Here is a 21,104-nt window from a genome sequence, read left to right on the forward strand (position 1 = left end):
ATTCTTCTATATGAACATTAAAAGCTTCTTGCTTGGTCATGATCAATGAGTCCACAACTTTTCAAAATACAGTAGAGTCTCACTTATCCAAGGCTCGCTTATCCAAGGTTCTGGATTATCCAAGGCATTTTTGTAGTCAATGTTTTCAATATATCATGATATTTTGGTGCTAAATTCGTAAATACAGTAATTACAACATAACATTACTGTGTGCTGCACAACTTTTTCTGTCAAATTTGTTGTATAACATGATGTTTTGGTGCTTAATTTGTAAAATCATAACCTAATTTGATGTTTAATAGGCTTTTCTTTAATCCCTCCTTATTATCCAAGATATTCGCTTATCCAAGGTTCTGCCGGCCCGTTTAGCTTGGATAAGTGAGACTCTACTGTACTGTAATTTGGTTGTTGATTGAAGACGTACATAAAATTCACCTGGGGCTGAGCTGGAAGGAACAAGTAACATATATATCTGTAATAACTAAGTCAAAACATGGCTTTTCAAACGAGGTAACAAGTATAGATTTAGCATCCCTTATCCAGAATTCTGAAATCTCAAATGCTCCAAATTGAAAAGTGTCCAAATGGGTGATTTAGATCAGGGGTCCTCAAACTTTTAAAGCAGAGGGCCGGTCCACAATCTTTCAGATTGTGGAGGGGCCAAATTATCATTGGGGGGGGAAAAAAACGAACAAATTCCTATGCACACTGCACATGTCTTATTTGTAGTGCACAACAACAACAACAATGAAAGTACAATACAATTTTTAAAAATGAAAACAATTGTAACCAACATAAACCTATCAGGATTTCAATGGAAAGTGTGGGCCTGCTTCTGGCCAATGAGATAGTCAAGTTAATTAGGATTGTTGTTGTTGTGTGCCTTCAAGTCATTTCAGACTTTGGGCGAGCCTAAGTCTAAAATTATTTATTTATTCATTTACTACATTTATTTATTACATTCATTATTACTCACCCCGAAGGGGACTCAGATCAGCTATATGCACATACAATATATTATATTATTAGCATAGCACAATATTAGCATTATATATTTCTATATTGAACTATACCACTATACTGTAATATTATATGTAATATATATCATACAATTAATATTATTATATGGTATTATTAGTATTATATTGTATAACATTATATTATTATCAATATTATATGTATATACAATATATTATATTATTTAAAATGATATAAAAATATTATATTATAAAACTGAGGGCGGGGGCCAGGTAAATGACCTTGCAGGGCCACATCCGGCCCCCGGGCCTTAGTTTGGGGACCCCTGATTTAGATAGTGACGCCTTTGCTTTCTGATAGTTCAGTGTACTCAGAGTTTGTTTCAGGTACAAAATTATTTAAAAGATTATATCAAATTGTCTTTATGTTATATATATATATATGTATATGTATATGTATGTATATGTGTGTGTATACACACACACACACACACACACACACACACATACACAGTTGTCATTTTTAGACTTGGGTCCCATTTACAAGATATCTCATTATGCATTATGCATATATTAATGTATGTTGACTTCACACATCTTGAGGCAGATCTGGAGGCCAAAATTATGGATTTGATATTATACATGGATAAGTCGAGGGTCATTATGCAGAGAGGGGAATGCACCAATACCATCTCAGGGACCAGTCTTCACTGTTTGCTGCCACCATTTTCCTAACCAGGCATTAAAGGAGGCCAGAAGTTGTGTCATGGAAGACTCTACTGGGGGTGGATGCTTTTAAGTTATCCCAGGATGGACTAAACCCATCTCTTTTCAGAAAAAGGAATAGTTATTTTTTATAAGAAACAAAGTACAGTACATACTCATGGACAAGTCAAGCCAGGTTTTTTGGGTAGATTTTTTTACCACTTATATAAAAATCTTCATCTGTGATTTAAGCGACATGCAGATTTAGTAGGATTAAAGAAAGAATCCATGGATAGCAATGGTGCTGAGACATTTCAGAGCGGCAATCACCTCCCAGCTGACCCACCATAAGAATTTTTTCTTAAGCAGCTCTTTGAATCAGATGTTTATCCCTGCTGCTCATCTCTCAGATTAAATTGGGATTTAGCACTCTGTGAAAAATAGGATTCCTTGACAGTGTTCTGGTACCAGTTATAGGATATTGCTTGGGGGTGGTGAGATATCCAGAATTCATATACTCTTGCAACTATTTTGTTAGCTCCAGGTGGTTGTCAATATGTCCAGGATCTGATGTAAAGTGATTGGTATATACAAAAACAAAGGCAGATTTAAAGAGGGATTTGTGTAAAAGGGGCTCCTGTGGCTCTGAACAATGTAATGAAGGGATTTATATTTTCCTAATGGACTGCACGAGTAAGCATAGCGACTGTGGAGAATTGTGGATTTTGTACAATTTGCAGCTTTTTTAATATTTTCATCCTCCCTACTATAAATGGATGCCCTCTTTTACTGAATTCAACCTCAATCAGTAGACAGATGTGCTCTGGAGTCTTTGTTAGCATCATTGACAAATATTAATAGTTGTCCAGTGCTATAAGGAGGGTCAGTGTGTCTCTAGTAACTTTGTTACATACTTTATTGCTTGGCCTGTATAGTTTGGGGCTAGGAAAAAAAATCAAGGCTGAAAATGGACCCGGAGGGGATGAAATTTCTCTTTTAGCAACCTGCTTATACAGTTCACATGGATATAGGGGTTTGTTTGCTTTTACACTCTATAATCCTGGAGCTTTCAATTGGCTTCCCCCTAAGACAAGGGTGTTGAACTCATTTTCAGAAAGGGCCATATTGACTTTAAGTTTGCCTTCAAAGAGCAATTGAATCTATCTATCTATCTATCTATCTATCTATCTATTTATCTATCTACACACACGCGCGCGCACACACACACACACAGTGGTCAGTGCTCTATAGTTTTTATCCTGTTTGGGGCCCCAGATGTTATTGAATGACACCTCCCATTACTTTTGATTATTTGCCTTGCAGACTGGGAATAATAGGAATTGCAACCCAACAGAATTTGTTATTTTAAGGTTGAGGAAACATTAAAGGATATTTTAAAGTCAGATATCATATCCACAAGCTTTATATCTACATTCAAACCCCACTATCCTGACTAAACAGAACTATAGGCTTGTTAATGTATCAGAATGGATGGTAATGTATCAGAACTCCCATCAGCTCTAGTCATGATGTCTAATGATGAGGAATACAAGAGTTGTAGTACAGGGAGAACTTCTAGTCCTCTCCACCATGGTCTCAATTGTCCTTTCTTATTTCTTTGTGCCATTGCTTAATATGTTAACCCTTCCAATATGACTCAACTTTCACTAGAATTTATGCTTGAGAACCTAGGGCTTTCCCTCAAGGCATTTGTATATCCTCCACCATGATCTTATTATGGTCAACTTCACAATGTGATACAATCCATGAATCCATGAATGCAAATTGGATAGAACAAAACTGAGATATCTGCAGTAATATTGCATAACTTTTGTATGCCATTTTTTTTATTTTCCTTTGGACTGAAGAGCATGATGAAGGTCAAGCTCCCCCCTCTAAAAATTCCTAGAGTGTTGTTATCCACACCTTTCTACCATATTCTGCAGGAGATCAAATGAAGCTGAATCATGCACCCAAAGAACCTCATCATATTAGCCAGGTGAAGCATCCTGCTTCAGCTAGCTTTGTCATTGAAATAAGCGGCAGCTGGGGTGAATCCATCACCTGCACATCTCTCCCTCCAGCAACACTTTTCCCATCACATGGGGAAAGCATTGCCTGGGCAGCGCAGGTGTGTGCTGGCCCCATTGGAGCCAGCATAACATGGGAAGCCTCCCATGTTGAGAGGGAAGCGTCAGATGACACTTCCACTCCAGCTGGAGGAAGGGTTTCCACAGGCAGTTCTTCTTTATCATGTGATAGGAGGTGTGTCCACCTGTCCTCCAGCTGGAGTGGATGCATCATACAACATTTCCAGAGGTAAGTATGATGAGGTCAATAGTTTTCCAAGGCTCCAGGAGACACGTAGTTTGGCAAAGCATAGAGACAGCATAAACACCTCTTTTCAGATTAATGTGTCAAATAATTCAACTAAAAAGACAGTGTGATATATTATTTTTAAGGGCCATGTTCTTGCTTCCAGAAAGATAGCTAAGCTGCCTGTTAAAATCTGGAAGAAAGCCTAGCTCCTCTTTATTTCAACCACCAGATGCTGATCAGATAGTAATGATTTCCAGTCAACACTGATCTGATCTGTAGTGAAGCCAGCCGTCCGGAGGTCTCAAATCTCTTTAGGAAAGCTCCTTCGGATTACTTAGTTCACAGACATCCTTGATTGCTTAGTATATAGAGCTATCCTTTTTGCTTAAGGGTACTACTGTACTTACAAAATAGCTCTTGGAAGAACTGCTTGTTCATTCATTTTGGCAATTACACAGTCAGCACGATATAATTGCATTTGCCAATTAATTAACCAACCTCAGCATTAGCTTATATACATGACTACCTTAGGCTGCTGTATGTTTGTTACCTAATTTAATATTTGTCAGACATTTTCAAATTTTTTCCTTATAGTAAATACAGTAAATCATATTTCAACTTTTCCAAATTTGAAAAATTAAAATTGAACATTTAAAAACCAAGAAAAGGAGGATGAAACTATAAGGAATACTAAGAAATGGTTTTATCACTTCCTCCCTCTGAAATATACAGCCCCTGGTTTCCCATCCAGTACTAACCTGAGCTGTCCTTGCTTAGCTTAAAAATCCAATGGGATCTGGTGCCTTTCAGCATTTAGGTGGCTACACATTTGTGTGTGGGTGTGTACTTTTAAGTTGCCTGTTAATTTATGGCAACCCCATGAATTTCATAAGATTTTCTTAAGCAAGGAATATTCAAATGTGGTTTTGCTGGTTCCTTCCTCTGAGATATAGCTTACAGCACCTGGTGTTCACTGGCAGTCTCCTATCCTAGTACCAGCCAGCTTTCAAGATCAAATAGGATATGGTGCCTTTAGGCTACACGATTACTTACAAATAAAGCTAAGTGAATTCAAATTCCATTCCCTCCAGAAGGATTACCTTCAGGGATAGGTTGTGCTACAGAGATTGTAGTACGTACTGCATATGTTAAAAAAATAAAATAAAGTCATCCAAAACCAAAATATAGCTGATAATTTGTTGGTATCACATATGTCTGTGAAGATTGCTTATACATGAGGCTATACCGTTTCAACAGTTGTGATATGGATGTTCAGATAGACTTCTACATTTCTGGGTTTAGGTTTTACAGATTTGATTATTAATGAATTCAAGTAATATTGAATTGCACTAGAGGACCCAGAGATTCCTTAGAAAGGTGTTCTTCCAAAGTGAGAGTTTGTTCACATTCTTCTTCTTTCACGGGGGAGGCCCTCTGATCCTAATTCCGGTGAATGCAGAGGACTGACTGTATTCAATTTGTGCTTGCGTTAGCTGAGTTTTCCAAGACCAACCATTTCACAATAACACAGGCCTAAATCCTACTGTTTTGTTCTAGCCAATGTAGAGTCAAAGAATGAATTATCTACCTATGTGATCTCACAATTCAAGAACTGATTAAATAATTGAACATTCAAGAACTGATTCTACTCCACTGCAGTGTAACCAAGAGAATTCTGACTATGCTGTTGGACATTCCTGGATGGTAGACAACATTTGTCAATGCCTTCAAAGTATTATTTTCATTACTGAGATTACAGAACAATCCATTATGCTTTCACCATTTTGCAAGAAGACAATAAACAGGCACACTGACAGAAACTCAGTCGCACAATGTTGTCATTCAGCAGGAGGGAGGTGTAATATAGCCACTGTGCAGCTATGCAAATTACAGTACATATGTAAGATCGCAGCATAAGAATATTACTTAGTAGACACTAGGCATGTAAATTCTCAGGTATGTCATCCTCAGATGCAAGGACAATGTTTACTATATTATTCTCTACACTACATGAGAAAGCAAATATTTTTCTATAGTATTATTCCCAAACTGGAGCATCCCGAAGGGTTCTGGAACATTTTTCTGCACAGAAAAATGCATTTTTGTCCAGTCCTTCAAATACATTTATTGAGTGAAAGAACACTGTTTCTATTCAGAAATGTTCTGTTCTGCAGGAGAAACACATTTTCTGCATAGAAAGCACAGTTTTTGCACAAAAAAGTCAAATGGTTAAACTTCAGAAGATTTGAATAATGGGAAAAAATTGTGCAAAACTCTCCCTGTTCTATTATTCTTCTCATTGGGTTTTGGGACTCCTACTGAAATGAAGGATTTCTGGACAAAGAATACCACAGAGTCACACTGGAGCACCTAGAAAATGCCTGGTGGACCTAGAAAATTCTGTCAGTGGTGGATAAATCAAACTGCAGATATCGGTTCCTTGGATATAGGTTTGTACTATATATTCTGATGGAAAACAAACATCTCATATCCATGCTGCTGTTTTTACTGCACCAGTCTGTGAAGACCGAATATGATGCAAAATTCATTTCTACACTAGAAAGGCAAAACTGACACATCAAAGACTGTTAATAACTCACAAGGTGTATCATCAGTACTGAAAAATCCATGCAAAAATAAAAGGTTGTCATTATTCCATCGTGTAGTAGAATCTCCTATCACAAAATGGGTTAGGGCTGCTTAAATATAGCAGAAGTGAAAACCGAAGCCCTTGTGACTCATTGCCTATTCATTTTAAACTGGCTGATGGCTTCCTGGGAGGAAGTCAATTCAATTTGCTGCTCTCAGGATAGGTTTCAATGAAGGAGGAAGACATCAAGCCTCTAGAGCAATGTTTTACTAGGCTAAAACCGTGAGTCACTGCTGCAGAACACAGTCCTTAACTAATTGCATCTGTTTGTTCCTCTCATTGGCTTTGCAAGAACAAAAATCATAAACATCTTGTAGCAGCATCCCCTTTGCAAAGCTGACTTGCTCACAACTGCCTCTTCTCTCAATTGGGTGCTCTAATGTTTCAAGTTTATCTAGAGAAAGAATTACAGTTATCCCACCACATTCACTAGGTTTAGGGACACAGGGCACCCCTATGAAAGTGGAGAAACAATTTTTTTTTTTTAAAAAAAAGCATTAATTTGGTACCTGAGTAAAAACCTCCCCAGAAATCTCTAGACCAGTGGTTCTCAACCTGGGGTCCCCAGATGTTTTTGGCCTTCAACTCCCAGAAATCCTAACAGCTGGTAAACTGGCTAGGATTTCTGGGAGTTGTAGGCCAAAAACATATGGGGACCCCAAGTTGAGAACCACTGCTCTAGACCTTCTGCTTGAAGCTGACAATAGGATAGTGCTGAAGGACCAAAAATGCTTAGAGAAGTATTCTCTCTAGGAATCTCTAGGTCCTCTGGTTCAACTCTATCATCAACTTGTGCCAGAGGTTGGCCATAGTCACACTGGAAAACCTAGAGAGTAAGCAGATGCATGAAAAATCACATTTGCAAAAATTGAACTTGCAAATGTTGAGAGAGTAAAATGAATACCCTACATTTCCCTTGAGGAGAGGCCCAGGGTGGCTTAAAGAAATTTAAATAAAACTAAGTTCCAAGTTTCTTTTTCAAGAAGTTTAAAGCTGGGACATCATGTTTCAATACATGCTTGTTTCATATTTTCCAACAATTCATAGATAGAAAATAGGACACCTGTGGCCAAGCAACATCACAGCATGTTACAGATTGCAAAAGATTTGAATGAGAAAAAACGAATGAGCTAGGAGAGGCTTTTGAAATACTTTGTTTTTACTGACAGGACATCTTGATCCTGTTTCATTTCCTGAATCAAGTTCCTGCTTATGTATAGTGTTGCAAAGAGTTTAGAAAGAGAAATTGGTATGTTACTCTCATGACATATTTTCCTGTGTCATGCTTTTTAAACCTCCTGTATTCAGAAATGAATCTCAAACCAGTGTAAAACAATATTGAAGTGTTTAGTACTTCAAAGGCTGCCAATGAGGAGCATGAAATGTTAGGAAGATCTGCCTCTGTATTACTTAGACAGATGATGGTCATGACATCTACTCTCCAAGGAGAGTAGAATGAATCCTAGGTGTATGGCCTCACATCTTCATATAGCTAGGCTCAATGGTCTTATGATTATTGTTGTTTATTTATCTTTCCCGAAGGAGACTCAAAGAGACAATTTATTCCAATGCACACATTAAACAAAGTTTTCTAATGGGTTACTGGAGGAGAAGGTTTCCTGTTGAGATGCAAGTCATGGAGGAAATTGATGTGGGTTTCTTTCACTGGACAATTTGCTTTATACTCCAAGGACGTATCTGCAGTGTAGAATGAATAGAGTTTGACAGCACATTAACTGCCATCTATGGAGATGCTGGGATTTTATAAGGCTTTTTAAATCATCTTTTCTGAAGAATACTACTGTCTCACCAAACTACAGAGTCCAAGATTCCATAGTATTGAGCCATGATAGTTAAGGTGGTTGCATTAATTCTACAGTGCAGATGCATCTCCAAAATAATGAGTCATGGTAACCATCAAGGGTTGGTATTGCTGAGTATCTTTTGGTTTCCAAGGGTTAAACAAAATGCCTTACATTAGTCCATAATAATCATAACTTTATTTTTATATCCTGCCCCATCTCCTCGAAGGGACTCCAGGTGGCTTACATGGGGACCAAGCACAGTAGAACAAATTTTTTTAAAAATATATCACAATAAAATATAATTGCATTGCAATGAATTAAGCACATAAAACATATAAAACATCATAAAAACATAAATTCAACAACAACCGATAACCAGTAGCTGGGCACAGCGGACATATTCAGAGTTGAAAGGGCGGTCCAGGGCTTGTGCAATAATCTACAATAAAGTGCAAAGGCTAGATATTATGTTAGAGCTAGAAGGGCCAAGTCAAGTTGTTGAACCAATTAGTCAAAGGCACATTGGAACAACCAAGTTTTCAGGTCTTTCCAGAAGGTGGCCTGGTATAACCTCTTTGGGGAGGGAGTTGCAGAGCCAGGGGGCCACCACCGAGAAGGCCCTCTCTCTCATCCCCACCAACCATGCTTGTGACAGAAGTGGGAGTGAGCACAGGTTCATAGCGGAAGATGTGATCACAAAGATAGGCTGGACCCAAACCATTTAGGGTTTTATAGATGATTACCAGCACCTTGAATTGGGACCGGAAACTTATCGGCAGCCAGTCGGGCTGTTTTAATAAGAGGGAACAGATCTAACAGAGGGAACTGATGGGAAAGGGTTTACAGATTTTTTCAAAAATGTCCTGAGGCTTTGCCCCACAAGCACTGGTTCCACTACAGCACTACCTCTTTTTCTCTGGAAGACGGAACTAATTGGACCCAAAGCCAAAGGCAAACAATTTGCTTGTTTCTTGTTCTTTTCTACCTTCAGGTTGTTTCTTAAGGCCAATTTATCATGGGGTTTTCTCTTCAAGATTTATTTGCTTTGATCCATTTATTCCAATGCACAAGTCCTTTGGGAGAATAAACCTTCCATTCTCTATCTAGCCCCAAGGTCTCTCAGCTTGTTTTAATAAAGGAGCAGGAATTAGAATTGTGTTCAATTCTAGTTCAAAACTCAATTCACACTGAATCTAAGCTGGAAGATCTCACCAACCTGGCTCTGTCCTGATATTGGAGCCCAAAGGGAAGGTACCACAAACCTAAAGAGGTGACAAAGTGAGGGAAAGGCAAGCAAATGTTTCTCCTTGTTGTCTTGTGTTGTGTTCTTGGTGACCAGGAAAACACCATATAATTTTTTCAAGGCATCTTTCCTAAATACAATACCACCCCCATCTCAGTGTGACAGGCAATTGCAGTTTCATGTATCCATGTCAAACAAAAAAAAAGTCTTCTACAGACATTTTCTAGGTCCTCCAGCACAACTCTATTGTATTATTGAACTGGAAGTCCTTCATTTCAATATGGTTCAATATTATCTGTGGTTTTGCATATCCACGCAAAATCCCCTGCAGATACTGGGACACACGGAATACATTTTCTTAATGTAGTTGTTTTGCAGGAAAATAGTATATATATTTGTTTTATATTGAAGAATTTCATAGTGGGGTAAAGATAATAAGGCAATATTATAGGATTTTGGGAAAAACAAAAAAGCATCTATCCCATTGTCCAAAAGCTCTTAAAGAGAAGAATTTCTTGATGGTAAAAGCTATGAAAAAGACTACAGTGAGCAGAGGCTGGACGGCCATCTCTCCAGAGTGAATTGGATGTCCTTTGGTTTCTTCAAACTCTACAATTCTATTATTCTATGACTTAAAAACAACCTTAAAGGTCACCAAGAAAGGAATAATAAGCTTACAGAGGCCAGCACTAAAGCCAAACCTTTTAAATACCATAGGGCTTTCTGAACCAAACTTTACTAAATACACAGTATAAAATGTCAAAAAAAGATGGGAAAACCAAATCACTCCTTGCCTGGAGTGAGTTTCAGAGACAAAACCATACAAAAGCTCTATCCACGTTCCACACATAATTGCAATAGAAAAGAATCTGAAAGAAGAATGTTTTATTATGAGTCTTCTTCGAAAGTAATATTTTGCTAGAAAACACACACCCTTTAAATAAAACACATCAACAAGGGAGAAAGGAATATCCTTTTTGGAGGAAATAAACAGGGGGAAATAAAGCCCTAACATGTCCATTAGTTTTTGCTGTAACTTAATAGCAAGGAAATGGAAAAGCCGATAGATTCAAATTGTTCCACTTCTGAAATTTTTGAAACACACCCACACCTCAGCTTCTTTCAAGCCCAAATATGGAGACATTTTGGAAAAACCTGGTAAATTGTTCAAACATGAACTGAAATGAAATTCTTTTCCTGTGGCACTGTAAAAATTCAACAGCTGCAAACATTGTATTCTCAGATCAGTGTGTCTTTTTGCCATGCAGTGATTAAAGATGAAGAACCTCTGAGGAAAAAAAGAGGTAGCAAGCAATCCAAATTATGTGCTTGAGACTGCAAAGATTTCAAATAATATTGGAATCTCTTGGTATACTATAATAGCAATGGTACTTTTTAAGGGTTGTGCCAAGGTGCTGATGGGCAGCTGACAAAACCTGGCAACTTCTGTGGGGCCTGCTTCTCCAAAAGCAATATATCCAAAACTGTGACTACAATTATGTCCTTTTTCTTCCCACTGCCACTACCTACACTGCTATGTTTGTAGATAGTGCATCAATGGGATTTTGGTCATAGACCATAACTGAGTAGATACGGATATATTATTACATTAATGTCAGTGGCTACAATTCTACGTATTAGCGGCATAGGCACACATAACTTAGAGTTATGTGCACTTATGCTTTCTTTCATAGGTGGTGCAAAGAATTATTTCCTAGCCTATTGTACCCTGTCCATTATTTTTTTCCTGGCGTCTGTAAAGCTTGGGATGGGAGGATACAGTTGTTGCTATTTACTAACTGGGGCTAAGGAAAAGAAGTGACTCCATGAAGATGTGGCTACTCTGGCCTGCAAGGGGAAGAGAAAGAAATAGACAATATATCTGGGAAAACATCTTCATTTATTTTCCCATCACAGATCAGAACAACCCCTACTTCATGATTTGATTCACCTCCTTCCCTGCCTCACTCGTCATGCCAATAAACAAAAAAGTGGCAAGCACTGGCAACACCCAACATAAGGGATGTATAAAAGAGATGACGTCTAAGGGTATTCCAAAATATAATTTCATGTTTGCTATTAGCCCTGTGTATTTAATGGCTTTCTTATGGGGCTGATAAATTCTTACTCCTCTCTACAATTGATGGCATGTTATTTGTCTGCAAGCAGGGGCAGACTTGGATCATAGATGTCTGAGCACAGCAATAAAACCAAACCCTTTGAAACGAGTGAAAAAACTCCTGGACGAAGTTCACCATACTGTTATATAAATACAGGTTTGCCCCTTCTCTCTTGGCAGCAGCTAAAAGAACAGATGGCATCAAAGAAGATGCAGTACAAGGTGGCAGAAACAAAAGCTGGGAAGAGGATGCTGTTAATCCGAAGGGAAATCTCCCACTAAGGTTTTTTTAGAAACGAGAAGGGAGATTGCAAGAAAATGGTTGCAGGTGGAACTGTATTTGGAAACATTGTTTCCAAAGGGGGAAAGGAGAGGGCTGTCTAGAAAGTACAAACCTTCAGTGCATATTAGCATTTCCTTTGATTTATAGCTCCAAATGGAAATGAGAAGAAAACATGTGGGTCAAGGTATTAAGGGTGTGCCAGTGAGAAAGCTCATTCTGCTGTTTGTGTTTTGGCTTTTGAGGGTAGGAATGCGAGAAGTTCTCTTCCTAAAACAAAAAGCAGCAATGGATGTTTTCATGGGAAGGATCCCCATTCACACAGATAACCACTGTTGGGACAAACAAGGACACAACATTGTTGATTAGGGCTGCAAATGTCTGGCCTTAATAGAGTCCAGTTCCAATGACCAACCTGCTGATCAATGGGATGCTCCCCTACCCTCTAGTCCCCCTCCTGGGTACACTTTGAATGGCAGGAAGGAGAGTGGGCTGATGCAACCTGCCCCCAAGGTGGGCATGGCCTCAACATGATGGGCCCCAGGTTCTCCTATGGGAACCTCACCAGCCAATGACAGCACTTCCATACCCTTCCTTGACTTAATCAAAGCCCATGGTAAAACTGACTAAAGTTGTGGGCATAACACAATGGCCTTCTTCAGCATGTACAAAATGTGAAAGAAGAGCAGGCATGGGCAAACCTAAGCCCTCCATGTATTTTGGATTTCAACTCCCATGATTCCTAACAAGCTGGCTGGAATTTCAGGGAGTTGAAGTCCACAATACCCAGAGGACTGAAGTTTGCCCATGCCTGGGATGGAGGGAAGTCCAATTATAACCTGGCTTACAGAATTGCAGGTGGTTGGATTTATATCTTAGGGACGGGCTATTAAAAATCATTAAAAGACTATACAAACCACAAAACAGAACCTCGCGTCACTAAAAGTCCATCACAGTAAATTTTTAGAGGCCTGTGCACATAAGAATATCTTGCCAGAGGAATGAGAACAAAGAAGAAATTATTATTACATTATGACCCATGTATCCACAAGGATAGCTTAAACTTTGTACTCATATGCAAAGCTGTTGAGAATAATAAACACCATTGGAATCAAAGTTTTCAGCCCAAGAATACTAGAGTTGGGCTGTAAGACCTAGAAAATAGTTAGAAAGGACATATTTTGCTGGTCGTAGATAAATGACACTTCAGATACCGGTCACATGGATATGGGGCGTGTGTGTCAAGATCATAATTATTATAACCATGATCAGACAATTACCATTTATTGGATATAGTCTGTCATATATCAAGAGACCATCACCACCGCCATCACACCATTAATAAATTAATTTATTATATACCCCAGTTTTCCCAGAACTGAGTCTGCAAGGCAACTTACAAAAATGAAAAATATGGATTCATATTAAAGCAAAAGCTTTTACTAAGCTCTTAGAAAAAACAGAGAAAAATATTTTCAAGTAAAAAACATCCCATAGAATTAAAACCATTTGAAACAAATCTATGAGAAACCAAAGATAAACATCAGTATTATCAGCACATCCTTAAAACTCCTCATAACCAGCTTCTAAAATACTGTGGGAATGGAAACGTTTATGTGTCCTAACAAAAGGCCAGCGAGGAGGAAGCCATCCTAGCCTCCCTTGGGATAGAATTCCAAACCCAGGGAGCAACCATCAGAAAGACACTCCCTTCCTATTAAAACTCTGCTACCATAATTTGACACTGGGAACCAGTTCTCCCATTCTCTACCCTGGTTTCCTTATTCTCTTCTAAAAGGGAAGGGAAAGCTCCCCCCTGCCATTCTACAGAGCAATATGGTGCAGAGTACTGGCCACTGGTGGCTTCAATATCACTGAAATGGTGAGAGCACTTTGGGTTTTAGCCTGAACTCACTGAGGTAAGGGCCATAGGATCCCTCCATGAAAGTTATGGCCAGGCTATCGAGCCTCATTTCAGGCTGTAGAGGTATTGGACAGTAATGCGCTGGGAAATGATGATAGTCTACCCTAAATCTAAACTGACCTTTAAATGTGCCAACTGGGGTGTGGAATCCTAAACCCCAAAATATGTTCAGCACCTTGGAAAGCTTCTTCAAAATACTGTACAGTTCTCCCTCCACATTTGTGGTTCTGACTTTTAAAAACTTCTCTTTTTAGGAATCCATAGATTCTCCATTGTGACTCTATGATTAGCCTCCTTTGGTAATTCTGGAGGATTTAAGAGAGTTCTAGAGAGAACACCTCTCTGAGAATTTCTATGTCCTCCAAAGAAATTCTATAATCAGCTTCCAGATGAAGTTAACCATAGACTCATGCAAAAAAAAAAAACAAAAAAAAAACCCTAGACATTTCTAGAGGTGTTCACTCCAATTTTTTAAAAAGCTATTTCTATATTCAGATGTTCTCACTTTCATAGAGGTCATATGCCCCTAACCCCAGTAAATGTGGGACAGCTGATTAAAAAACCCATTCTCACCTCTCTGACATTGGAGCCTTCTTTCCCTTTTATGTGTCAAGAGACAGGAACTGTGCTCAGTTCTAAATATCTGTTAATTTGTTTTCATTTATCTTAGCTTAACCAAGCTAGTAATGATTATTTCTGGCCCATCTTATCAGTGACCTTGCAATAAAAATATAATTTTATTGCCTTGCCTCCAATTTTTGAACACACCCATTGCGCTCAGCTATTGGTTGTTGTTGAGTTTAAGCTTTTATAATATTTTATATGTTTTTATGTATTAATTTATTGTAACTGAAATGTATCTTATGTTGTTGTATTTTCTTGTTGCATTACTGGGCTTGGTTCCCATGTAAGCCACCCCGAGTCCCTTTGGGGAGATGGGGTGGGATAGAAGAATAAAGTTGTTGCTGCTGTTGTTGTTGTTGTTGTTGTTGTTATTTCCCTATTCCTATATTGGTTTATTGTTTGGGATGTTTACTGCTTTAAAAGCCTTTAAATTTGCTGCATATGAGTGGCAATGTTATCTTATACAGTACATTGTAGAATAATATGTTTTGAAACAAACAGCTTAGAAGAGTAATTAAGCCAAAGGTTTATTTTAAGAGGAAAAGTTGTGTATAAATAAAAACAACAATAGCATTATGACAGTATTTGTTGCATTGTTGTTGTTGCTATGTGTCTTCAAATCATTTCTGACTTATGGCAACCCTATTTTCTTGGCAAGATTTGTTTGGAGGGTTACCTTTCCTTCCCATGAGACTGAGGACCCATCTATACTGCCACATAATCCAGTTTGAACTGCAGTGTAGAACTGGATTAAATGAGTCTACACTGCCATATAATCCAGTTCAATGAAGTTAATCTGCATACTGAAACTGGATTATAAGGCAGTGTATATGGGGCCTGAGAGTTTGTGACTTGTTCAAGGTCAACTAATGGTTTTCTGAGGCCAAAGCTGGGATTCAAACCCTAGTTTCTTGGAGTCCTAGCCCAGCACTCAAGCCATGCCAGCATTGCAAAAATAAAATAAAATAACTTAAAGAAACAACTTGTAGTCAGCAAAAACTATCACAGCATATCATCATGGTAAACAAAAGCCAGCCCCCTCTACAAGAGAAGCACGGAAAGTCCTGTGTACAGCATAACTCTCATAAGCCAAAAATATCAAAAAATGACAAGACCAGGAAACATGATGTCGAAAGGTTTGACAGGAATGCTTTTGCTTTGGAGGTGGCCAAGGACAAAGAATCGATTTCCCCGTCTGTGCCTTTTCCAGTCAATTCAATGTCAACTCATTTATTCCACCTTTCTCATGTTTCTCCAGTCAATCAGCCGGGTCTTCTATTCCCAGCCACTTGAAATGAAGCTCCTCCTTTGCTGGAAAGAAAGATTGTTTATCTGTCTCAAACATAGGCCCACACAACAGCCAGTTAAAATATGTGGGCAGGATTCCCTGCGGGGAGCTGTGCCAATGGCACATGCCTTCAATGAAAAAGGCATCACGTGCCAAGTGGTAATTATACCCCAGGGAACCGCTCTTGTGCAAATTAACTCTTTGGCACCACAAGTCAGGACTGATCCTCAGCGTTGATCTGTTAATAATGAATCCCTTGCATGCTGGGCATCAGCCAAGGACTTAACTCTAACTGAAGTATTGTAATGCACCATGTTCTTTCTCTCCAAGATCCCACCTGGAGTGGTTGTGTTCATTAACAGATTTCTGAAATGAACTAGTGAAACACAGGGCTTCCATTTCATTGTCTTGTTATAAACTGTTTTACTTCTGTTACTCATTAATAATAAAATGCTTAGCACTTATCTAGAGAAATGTGAGGAGTCTAAGGCTGCATCTATCAGTGAAATACTCTGCAACAGCTGCTCCAGAACTGCCTGGGACTCAGCATGGGAAGTGGCTTTTAATACATGCATTGTATTGAATGTATTTTATGATTATGCATTTAACTGTGTTGTGCTCCACCTCAAGCTGTGAGGGTATCCAAAAATATATGATGATGATGATGATGATGATGGTGATGATGATGATGATCTAGATTATCTACCTGAGCTGTATGAGGCTTATGATAGTTGTTCAATTCTCCTCTCCTCTGTTAATGATACTGAAAACAAATATTTAAATACAAGGCATGTTTAAACTCTAAGATTTTCTGGTTTTATTATACTAAAATCAACTTGAACTACCTTCATACACACAACAACAGAAATCAAATGAAAGAAAATAGCAGAGAGGAATATGGAATCCTAGAATTATAGTGTGCAAGAGAATTCAACACAGTCTCCAACCCAAAGAAGGTTTCAATTACTGAGTTGATGGACATGCAGTTTGTGCTGAAATACTTGCACTTGTATTGCAATGTTGAGGGTTCAAGTCTGGGTTTGCTAAAAAAAAATGCTGCCTGTTACCAAGAACAAGATGGCAAATTCCACCCTCTACAGCATGTACTGAAGCCAGCAAGGATCAAAGTTAAGTCACGTTTCAACATTGGCAACAATTGAGCACCCTGTACCACACCCAAGAGAAGCGGACTAATTTAGAGGGGTTTAGCATCCAAGATGACTTAATAAAAGGCAACCTTCCTATGTGTCTTTTCTATCAGATCGGAATTTGCTCCAACCATCATCAGTTAACACTGTACCTAAATTTCTCCATGATATTGTCTTACTGTTATTATTTTTTTATATATTGTTCAATGTATTTATGTTGTTTTTGTAAATTGTGCTGGTCATGCCTTGCCCCATGTGAGCCACCCCGAGTCCCCGTGGGGAGAAGGTGGCAGGGTATAAATAAAGTTGTTATTATTATTATTATTATTATTATTATTATTATTATTATTATTAGACTATTCCATAGCTCAACATGCAGATGAAGATATCCTCACGGTTTCTTTCAACCATGTTAGAGTGCATGTTAGAGTGTTTTCGAACCTAGCAGTTCGAAAACATGCAAATATGAGATCAATAATTACTGCTCCAGCAGGAAGGTAACAGCGCTCCATGCAGTCATGCTGGCCACATTACCTTGAAGCAGTCTATGGACAATGCCAGCTATTCGGAGATGGAAATGGAGATGAGCACCAACCCCCAGAGTTGGACACAACTAGGCTTAATGTCAAGGGAAAACTTTTACCTTTACTACTAATAATAACAATTAATTACAGTAAATGAAGCTCTGACTACTGAACCTGTGAATAATGGGATAGCACTGTATATGAACTGCATATTAACATTAAAGCCTCATTCTTTTGTCTAATTTGTCCCACATGGGATTTTTGAGTGGGAAAATGCATTTTGTTATAGGTCCTCCCTCCCTTGAAAGGCCATTAAAAATTTTGCAACACTTCGGGAACACCTTTTCAAACATATCCATACACCAACCATCCATCAATGTCTTATCTGAGAAAAGTGTCAACTCTAAAAGACATATTCCAAACCTGCTATATATAGTCTATGCTATATGCTTAGCCCAGCTCCTTCCTTGTTGCACTATAAATAAACCGCTCCCATATGTTCACAAGAAGCATGCAATGACAGAAGTTGTTCTTCTGCTTCACGTGTTTTATTTCTGTTTCACGTTGACCCACTAAATAAGGCACCATCAGCTGGACAGCGCAATTCAGCATCAGATCCACAATGTATAGAATTATATATATTATGTGTTGTCGAAGGCTTTCATGGCCTGAATCACTGGGTTGCTGCGAATTTTCCGGGCTGTATGGCTATGTTCCAGAAGCATTTTCTCCTGACATTTTGCTCACATCTATGGCAGGCATCCTCAGAGGTTGTGAGGTCTGTTGGAAACTAAGCAAGGGAGGTTTATATATGTGTGGAAGGTCCAGGATTAGGGTTAGGGTTAGGGTTAGGTAGAAAGAACTCTTATCTGCTGGAGGCAAGTGTGAATGTTGTCATTAATCACCTATCACCTAAAATACTAATCAAGGTGTTTAATGACAACATTCACACTTGCCTCCAACAGACTCAGGGCCCTTCCACACAGTCATATAACCCAGAATATCAAAGTAGAATATCTCACAATATCTGCTTTGAACTGGGTTATCTGAGACCACATTGCCATATATTCCAGTTCAAAGCAGATAATGTGGGATTTTATTTAGTTGTGTGGAAGGGGCCTAGAGTTTTTTCTCCCACCCTGGACCTTTCACAGATATATAAACCTCCCTTGCTTAGTTTCCAACAGACCCCACAACCTCTGAGGATGCCTGCCATAGATGTGGGCGAAATGTCAGGAGAGAATGCTTCTGGAACATGGCCATATAGCCCAAAAAAAAAACCTCACAGCATAATGTTTACATATTATATTTATGTGTTATATTACACAAAATATTATATGTATTTTATATTAGATATAAGATATGTGTTATTATATTATGTACGCCAATGGTCCTCAACATGGGGGTCACTAGATGTTTTGGCCTTCAACTCCCAGAAATCCTAATAGCTAGAAAACTGGCTGAGATTTCTGGGAGTTGTAAGCCAAACACCTGGGGACTCACAGATTGAGAACCACTGCTACACATTATTATTATTATTATATTATAATATATATGTACAGTAGAGTCTCACTTATCCAAGCTTCTCTTATCCAAGCTTCTGGATTATCCAAGCCATTTTTGTAGTCAATGTTTTCAATATATTGTGATATTTTGGTGCTAAATTTGTAAATACAGTAATTACAACATAACATTACTGCGTATTGAGCTATTTTTTCTGTCAAATTTGTTGTATAACATGTTTTGGTTCTTAATTTGTAAAATCATAATCTAATTTGATGTTTAATAGGCTTTTCCTTAATCCCTCCTTATTATCCAAGATATTCACTTATCCAAGCTTCTGCTGGCCCGTTTAGCTTGGATAAGTGAGACTCTACTGTATTATTATATTATATACATTGGATCCACATGCATTAAGACATGGCAGTAAAAATGGTTTCAAACTGCATTAATTCTACAGTTTGGATAAGGCATGGACAAACTTTGGTCCTCCAGGAGTTTTGGACTTCAGTTCCCACAATTCCTAACAGCCGAGTTCGAGTCCAAAACATCTGGCGGGCCAAAGTTTGCCCATGGTTGGTGTAGATGCACCCAATGAAACAAAAAAGGAACCAAACTTGTGAAAATAGTAAACATCTCCCCTGACCTTTTCCATACTACAACTCCCAGAATCCCATTTTTTTTTTGTGTCAGGAGTTGCTTCTGGAGTGAGAGAATTGGCCGTCTGCAAGGACGTTGCCCAGGGGACGCCCGGATTTTTTATTTTTATTTTTTGTTGATGTTTTACCATCCTTGTGGGAGGCTTCTCTCATGTCACCGCATGGAGCTGGAGCTGATAGAGGGAGCTCATCCACACTCTCCCCGGGGGGGATTCGAACCTGGCAGCTTTCAGGTCAGCAACCCAACCTTCAAGTCACGAGGTTTTTATCCCCTAGGCCACCGGAGGGCTCCTCCAGGATCCCATAGCATTGAGCCACAGTTCAAGCGGTGCCAAACTGCATTAATTTTGCAGTGGAGATGCAGCCATGGCTGTCCAAGGGCGCCATCCAGCTGGCACCCAAAGTGTGATCTTGTTGCAAGGTCCACTTCTTGTAGGCTTGTCTTGGCCTCCTTAGCCGCTCTGAATACCAACTTTGGAGGCGAAGCGGCATACAAACAAACCTGGATGATAACGACAGAATAAAGTCCCTCTCCAAGGCTGGAACTAGACTGCTATATAAGCTACACTGCAGTCTGTACCCAACTCAGATAATGTAGTATAGTGAACTACATGACGCTGAGCCTATAATGCAGTTCCAAACCGCAGTGTAGATCCAGCCCAGGAGGGGTGGCGCCGCCGCTTAATCGAAAGTGACACTTACTAGAGCCGCATTGGAGCCACCCAAATACCGTCTTCTGGGTACCAGCTAGGACTGAGCTCACCAGCATCGATGGTTATCGTCAGCGCGTTAACCTGAGACACTCACCTGATACACGGGCGGAGGGAAGTCCCGTTGGGCAAGACGCGCGGCGGCACGGCCTTTTCTGTCTGGGAAGAGAAGGGCGCTAGGACCCGGGGAGGCGTCTGACGCCTCGGGATTCGATGGTGGGACGGCCAGGCTCCGCCCACTCCTCGTCCCGCGCGCGTCCTGCAGCCTCTCTTGCTGCCGTGGCCGAGGATGGGCTTGTGACTCATCGCTCCAGCGCCGCTGCTGTTGTTGATCTTGCCCATCGCGACGCCGGGAGGGGGAACTTCGCTTGTGTGTGTGTGTGTGTAAGCTGCCATCCCCCAAATGGAACGCAAGGGCTGCCTCTACATTGTTGACTTAATGCAGTTTGGCACCGCTTGAACTCAAGGCAATCCAATCCTTGGAGCTGTCGTTTTACAAGGTCTTCTGCTTTCTCTGCAAACCCCGAGGATTTCATAGCCTTCAGCCATGGCAGATAAAGTGGGTGCCAAACGGGCATTCATTATACAGTGTAGCTACACTCAGGGGTTTCCATAGATCTCCCCAAAAT

General features: G+C 39.4%; 1 protein-coding gene across 4 annotated transcripts in view; it reads right to left on the reverse strand.

Moving 5' to 3' along the window:
- The window catches only part of syne3 (spectrin repeat containing nuclear envelope family member 3), a 103,560-nt gene extending 82,838 nt beyond the window's left edge, over window positions 1-20,722 (reverse strand). Inside the window, exon 1 of one of the 4 annotated variants that reach the window (XM_062968445.1) lies at window positions 20,573-20,722. The gene's annotated coding sequence lies outside the window, so the exon portion shown is untranslated. Of the gene's footprint in view, window positions 1-20,467; window positions 20,488-20,572 lie in introns of those variants that run through there. The other 3 variants (XM_062968440.1, XM_062968443.1, XM_062968442.1) reach the window with 3 other exon arrangements.
- Window positions 20,723-21,104: the final 382 nt, after the last annotated feature.

The sequence above is a fragment of the Anolis carolinensis genome, chromosome 1, assembly GCF_035594765.1.
Source record: "Anolis carolinensis isolate JA03-04 chromosome 1, rAnoCar3.1.pri, whole genome shotgun sequence".
Classification (NCBI taxonomy): Eukaryota; Metazoa; Chordata; class Lepidosauria; order Squamata; family Dactyloidae; genus Anolis; species Anolis carolinensis.